Here is a 7310-nt window from a genome sequence, read left to right on the forward strand (position 1 = left end):
TCTAAAGAGCAGGCTGGCCATACGCTGTCTACTGTGCTGGTGGGGCTAGGATTGTGCCTCATTGGGACATGTTTCCCTCAGAATCCGCCCACTAGGGAAGAGCAGTTGTGCAGCTCCATACTGCCCTCCTCTAAGGCCACTGACTAATTTAGGGGTCAGCAGCACTGCTGCTTCTTCCCACTCCCTGCTCCATGGGTGCAGCTTTCAGCCAGTGGGGAGCTAAGCCAGGGCTGAGCAACTTGCAGCTGTACCACACTGCAGCTGGGAGGGGAGATGGGGAAGAAGTGGTGACAGTGCTGACCCAGCTTCCAGCTGCCCCCTGCTCCTGTTCAACTCCCTCTGGCTGGAAGTTGTGCTCCCTCCCCAGCTAAGGAATGGGGAGGCTGGGAAAAGTGGCAGTGGTTCTGGCTCCAACACAGAAGTAGACAAAACCTCGCCTTGCTGCTGATGCACCACTGAAGCCACCAGCCCGTGTCAGCCCAAAGCCAGGTTGTTCTGGCTCATGGTTTGAAAAGGTTATCGGCCCTAGGCTGATCGTTACAGCTGGGCTTTTTTTTCCTTTTCCGGGAACCTCTGGGATAAAGCTGTCCCACACAGTAATTGTGTCCAGCTGCCACATAGCCATCAGGACAAAGCAAGATGTTTAAAGAAAATGTATGTCAAGGTTTAGCCAAACATTTCTTTCCTTTGCAGGTGGTATTTGTCATGACCCAAAAGGCATGATTGTGTGTGTGCTTCGGCACCAGAATTATCCCCGCCAAGTTGCAGAGCATTGCACGGGAGTGTTTCCTGTAGCAAGAGGAAACCCCGGTGCAGGGACGAGTTTCCCGCCTTTTCTGCAGCTTCTTTTGTAGAGTGCATTGCTCATGTTGCAAGAGGAATGCACGGTGCAAAAGAGTTCCCGCCACCGGTATGCAAATTCGTTCCCCCTAATTGGCTAGTGTTAAATTATTCACACGTGGCGGCTAGCGATTGGCCTGTTAGCCGTATAAGAGGCTTGAGCAGTTTCCGCCCAAGCCGAAGAGGACTCCACATCCATCTCGTGGGGACTCTGGGTACACGGCAGGGTAATAGAAACCCTGTGTGAGATCCAGAGGAGCGTGGCGGCCTGATCCACCGCCCACCTCTTCCCGTCTTCGAGCGCGACTTTTATAAGACGTATTTACGGTTTCCATTTTGGTGGCCTGTTCACCCAGAGCATCCGGAGCTCTGCACCGTGGAGCCTAGCAACCTCCACGAGACCGTCTGTGTTGTCTGTCTGTAACCGCAACTCAAGCAAGTTTTCCAGCCTGCACCACTGCCATCTCGGTGTAAGTAAACAATCTTTAAAACTACCACTACGCATTTGTGCCTAATTCCAGCTCAACGGCCTTCCCTCTCCGACCCAGCGTGCCCGGGCTGCTGGCCACAGCCTGCGTGCAGCACGAAAAAGGGCTCGGGTCGCTCCCGGCCCGCACAGTATTGATCCCATGGCTGTGTTCTGCTAACCTGACTTTATTTCTGCTTTATTAAGTGATAGATGAGAACCGTATTTAATCCATTCACATGAAGGATGTTGGCAAACTCAACCAACAGTTGTGTGCTGTGGAGTTATTAACTTCTCACCTTCTGATTGGCTGAGGTGGTAGGTTGATGCATTGTGTTTTGTGCTTCCAGCAGAATCAGGCAATGAAGGAAGCAGCTTTGCCTGAAAATAGTGTTTTAGAGGGTTCATTTTACCTTTAAGAACAAGCTGGTTTTTGATTGCCTGATTTTTTTAAACTTGTGATCTTTGTGAGTAATGGCAGTGAATGTGTTTATCAAAATACTTCTGTTTTCTATGTTTGCAAACCCATTATGGAGGAAAGGTTGGGATCAACTCTCAGGTCTAGTTATGGCCATGTGTGCATGTGTGGTGTAAAAAATGTTTGTGATTTTCAAAGGAAAAAGAATAGTTCCATTTTGAGCTTCCCTATAAAATAGAAACAAGATTGTTTCAGATTTATGTTGGGGGGGGTTCCTCCGCATTTTCTGACCAGCTAGAGTTTTCAGGGAGCTGTTGTTATTGTTTAATTGTTTTCTTAATACATAATGAGATATATTATCACTTCAAAAAATGAAGTTCAAGAGGGATTGAAAAGTGACAGAAGCAAACACCATATTTATGGTAATTAAATAGAAACTGTTACTCTATCTTAGTTTCTGTCCAGCAGAATACAGCCTGAGATGTGAAAGAGAGAGCTCCATTTTCTGCAGTCTCTTGAGAGCCCTAAAAGGCAACCCCATCAGTTAAACAGGGACGTTTTGGAAACTCTGTCTTTGATGCAAACATTTTAATCAGTAGCAGATTCTTTATATTTTCAAACTTTAAAAATAAGAAAAAAATGGTTTAAAAGTTTAAATTTGGAGTTTAGCAAATGAGGTCAGTGACTCTAAACTATTTACAGATGCCTGCAGGATTGAGAGCAGTTTCCTTAGAAAGCTCTGTAGATGAGTAATTCTCCTATGGGTTCAAGCTACTTAACTTTATGTTTTGCTCACAAACTCTTTCCTTAGAATCTTCCAATAAGATCATTCGTAAGCCGGTGGGTCTGTACGATCTCTGGGTTGTCAGCTTCTTTATTAGTAATTTCTGTTTTAGTTACCTGAGTTTCCTTGTGCCTCTTCCACTTTTTGGTATGTGCATTTGAACTTAGAAAAGGGATTATGCTGCTAACCTTCTTACCTTTTGTGATGGGGGATATACTATGCTAGTTTGGGGTAGAGTACTAGTTTGCCACCTAAAAATGAAGTGGAATAAACATGTTACCTTTGTCTCTTGATGCGTGAATTCCCTTGACACATTTGGTAGGCTTCTATTTATTGTTGTTGTTATTAATGAAATAGCTTCTTAGATGCTTTCTGGGAAAAGTAATTACTTTTCAACAGTGACACTGATGCATCATTGTTTTGGGAGATTTCTTAGTAATTTTCTATGGTTATTCTTTTTAGACAGTGTACAATCTTTTCTCTCTCATGCTCACATGGGAACCTGGTGAGAATTTGGAGTTTTAGCATTGTGGGTAGGGGAGCTGGAAGCATTGGACCTAATTTTCCTTTTTGTTTGTTTGGTTTGGTTTGGTTTTTTTAAATCATAGCTAACATTTTTCCCTTTCAGGACTAAGTCCTGTCTTGTCCTACATAGTAGTGCTGAGGAACAAGAGGGCACATAGAGCTGCTTTTTCCTTGCTTGTGGTTCAAGCAGACTGGACCCATGTGGAACAGACACTAATGCTGTTTGAGTGCAAGGGGATGGTTAGCTCATGCTGTGGAATGTCATGGCCCACTCATGTTGGGTGGTACATGGCTGAGGGCCCCATATTCAGGTGTCTGCTAGTGTGTACAGATACATACTGGGAAGAATATACAATGACAGGGTACCTTTCAGCAGCAGGGGGGTTTACAGTATATTTCACAACTTCCTGCACAAGCAGATTGCCTCAGTTCACTTCTGTTTGGCCTCCACACAGGTGTCAAACTGCATGGCAAGGGAGAATAACCATTTCATCAATAGAAGCAATACTTCCAGGTTGGAAAATGAGACCTGTTGGTGGGGTTAGTATGGGAAATCTTGGCCTTATGCTGCTTAGCATGTCTCTTGGGGACAAATACAGATAGTTTCAGTGACTAAAGGAGACTGAAAGAGGAAGGGGAGCTTTCACTGTAGGGAAGAGAAAGAGAGCTAGTGAGCTCTCTCCCTCTCCTGTAATAGAGGAACAGAGCTCTTCCCTTTCCCCTTCCTTTCTTTCTCTTTCTTTAAATCCTGAAAGGTTTTCATCTCCAGAGCTGTTGAGCAAACATTTTTCTGAGCTCAAAGTCACTTAAAATAGGAAAAAAAAGAAAAAGAGGAAAATAAATCAAGAAAGCTGCTTGAGAGAGAAGGTGCATGTGCTCCATTACAGGCCATCCTGGGAGAAGAGTAAAAACAAAATAAATTAACAAATACTAAGAGTTTCTTTGGATCAGCAATATATTTATTTGTAGATTTTAAAGGAGTAACAGAAGAGTTAAAGCCAGGCCTGACATTTGTGGACAGCATAGCAGCAAGCCTGGGTTCTAACTGTAAAGGTTAAAGGAGACACTGAAATGGATGAGATGATGCTAAGTGTATAAAGGTGCCTAATACAGCATTTGGTAGTTCTCTGTAGGGCTTGTCAGCTGCACCAAGTAACTAACATCTTGGACAAGAGTACAAACGGTTCAGGGACATGTAGTCACTGCACTTCAAGAATAAAGAAGTCATGGAGCGTTTATAGGAAAAGTAGGCAGAAGTGTAACTAACAAGCTTGAAGGGTGATCACGAGAAGGGTACAATTATTCAGAAGAGGGAAATCCCACCCCAGCATACACAAACTTGTGATGAGTAAAACCATGTTTCTGTGAACCATAAAATGGTCTCTCTCTTACACATTCACACACAAACTCTGGTAATTACCAGACTTTTCTCAGAAAAGATAGTATTATGCTTAATTTCCTTATTTTATTTAATCATTCATATTTATTACAAGCATCTCTGGGTTTGTCTGTTATTTTTTCTTTTGGTTGAATATCAAGGCCTATTTCATAACACCAGCCTACACACCGCTCCCACTGATGTTAGTGAGAAATCTGGACAAATGTAGAAGGTTGAACTCTAGCCCTAATTACATCTGTTTCCTATTTAAAAAAATATATATTGCAAAAATATTATCAGAAAGAGCAAATATGATTTTTTTCCCCTTTCCATATCCTTTCAGAAATAATATAACCTTTAAATAGGGCGGGGAGACATTTGTTTGAGACTCCATCTTCCGGAAGAGAGGCAGATATTATTAAGTATGGCAAATGCAGTTCTTATTTTCATTTTAAAACTTTTCTCTAACTTCAGAAATTAATAACTGTTTGCTTGAGGTGAAACAATAATTCTAGGTCGAACAGTAGCTCTGACATCCAGTGACCCTCACTTAGCTATTAATATCACTGAAAGCCTGCTTGACAGGGTATAAATAGGAGTGGAGGAGGGTGGTGTAATGTAAATGGTACTCACATGTGAGGAAATGATCTCCGTAATTCATTCCGCCTTTCATGAGTTCTTTAGCAGTGGAAATAAGTTGCGTTTGGTGTTCATTTTCTCTTTGGGGCTGATTCAGGGTTCATTGCTAGCTATTTCAGACTTTTCAGTTTCACTGGAGTTAACCCAGAAGTACGGTCAGATGAGAAGCAGTTTCTCCCTCTCTCGTCATCAAACTGGTAAACAATTTCAACCTGTTATCTCTTTATGACTTAATGAACAAATCAAATAAAAGTTAAAACTTTGAGAACCTGTTTGCCCTACCCAAGCAATCAAACCAGAAAAAAAAGTAATTAATGACATGGCTGAAACATTTTATAAGTTAGAGTGAAATGTGATTGCCTGGTATCACACTAAATGAGTAGCTAGTTAATTATAGCTAGCACTGAACAGCATGCAACCATGTGGCAAAGTGGTTAGCAAAATCGCTTTTGATTTGAGATGACTAAGTGGGTTTAGTCCCAGGCTGGGAGGGGTTTGGCTGCCGTGTTTTGACTCGAGTGTAAACTGAGTAATCCTCATGGGTTGACCACCTGTCCTGGAGGGGAAAAAGGACCTCGCTGTGGTTAAACATGGTAGGTTTGAGACAGCTGTTCACCACCAGCCTTCGGGGAGGGTAATAGCCACCACTTGGTTTGATTTTATGCTGATGTGGTCAGGCTCACTCCCTCTCCACCCAAGCATCCTCCAGCCTTTCATCCTAGAGGGGGGGCAAGGGGATAGGTGCAAATCTGTTGTTGTTTCAAAAGAAAACAAAGTAAGTGCTTTTGCTTCCTGACAAACTGTCTCCAGAGGCTGCCTGTGGTGGAGATAGAGGGACTGATTTTTGTTCTTATCCCTTTGTACTGGTAGGACTGTTTGTTAGATGCAGATTAGAGGTAGGAGCTTTAGGAGTTAGTATTTTAATGGGAGAGAGGAGGAGTGACATTATGACCTGCTTACAAATGTGCCTGAAATTGTTTGGATTTCTGCCTGCACCAGGGAATGAAATCCTGTTTCCAGGGTATTAATCCAGAAATAGAGACTGACCCTTTTCTTGGGTTCTCACAGTTGCGTGAAACTGACTGAGCAGACGTGAGCGTATCCAGCTATTCAAGATATCCACGCCTTCTCGTTCTTCAGCGGCAGAAACCCTGAATAGTATACAGTTCATTTTAGATTCTGATTAAGTTCAGATTTCTAAAGCATGGTATTTACAAGCTTTCCTGCTAGAAGTGGGGGAAGGAGCTTCTTTCCAAGAAAAAATGTAGACTGGGTAATCTGACATCATTTAAAGTCACATCACCCTACACCCACCAGAATTCAAAGATAGAATGGAAACAGCCTAATCTGTTCTCACGGTAACACTAATAGTATTTCTCTTGCAGTTGGTTGTGCACTGGCCCCACCCTGACACTGCCACAACTAACATTTCTTACAGTGACTTTGAAATGTGTTGCCACCACAAGGTCACTGTTCAGGGACTGCAGAAATCCTAAAAAGGTAGTTAATGGTGCTTTTTGTTTTTATTATTTCTGATGAATATGTTCTGAAGAAGTCAGAAGGTTTTAACCCTGACTCCGATTGAAACTATCCAGGCACGCTTAATAGAATAGCACTTTAGTTGTACAGTGACTAACATACAGTAGAAGGCCTTAAGACCCTTTAATGTACAGTTAGTCAAATTGGGGCCTGATGCCAAAGAAACCTGATAGCCAAGCGCTTGTTTCTGGTCTCAAGTTTGAAAAAATATGCACTTTATGTTGAACAGTCTCTTCCAAGTGCCACAGTTAATAAGCCATGTTGTGTTTTTACTGGAAAAGCATGTTCTTAGCCAAGCATTCTTTGCATTTTTCCCAGGATTTAGTCATAAAATCACTTTAGACATTGCAAGTATGAAATGTGCACGTATCAGATAAAGGGCAGCGATTTTGTTTTGCTATAAAACTCCATGGAAACATTTTTGTCACCATCCAATACATTATCCCAAGAAACCTGCCCTCTTTCTGTACTAATTGGGTGAGAAAAATCCTGAACCTCAGAGACTTCCCTGACAACCCTTAGTTTCAGCAGAGTGAATCAAATGGAGAGTAGACAATGCTTATCTCTATGTGTAGGGTGGGAGACAGGGTCATATGGTGTTTTGCATATAGTATCAGATTTATGGTACACTGTGTAATAGCAGGCCAGCATACAGATGTAGCCGTTCGCTCCTGGATTCATAACTAGATGCAAAAAAAAAAAAAGAAAAGATGAGAAACAT

General features: G+C 42.4%; 1 protein-coding gene across 12 annotated transcripts in view; it reads left to right on the forward strand.

Annotated features, from left to right (window-relative positions):
* ATXN1 (ataxin 1) overlaps positions 1-7310 on the forward strand; it is a 272506-nt gene that overhangs the window by 207064 nt on the left and 58132 nt on the right. Inside the window, exon 1 of one of the 12 annotated variants that reach the window (XM_025213221.1) lies at positions 5061-5247. The exons of the other annotated variants lie outside the window; for them this stretch is intronic. The gene's annotated coding sequence lies outside the window, so the exon portion shown is untranslated. Of the gene's footprint in view, positions 1-5060; positions 5248-7310 lie in introns of those variants that run through there. 12 annotated transcript variants of the gene reach the window in all.

The sequence above is a fragment of the Alligator sinensis genome, unplaced genomic scaffold, assembly GCF_000455745.1.
Source record: "Alligator sinensis unplaced genomic scaffold, ASM45574v1 scaffold743_1, whole genome shotgun sequence".
Taxonomy (NCBI): Eukaryota; Metazoa; Chordata; order Crocodylia; family Alligatoridae; genus Alligator; species Alligator sinensis.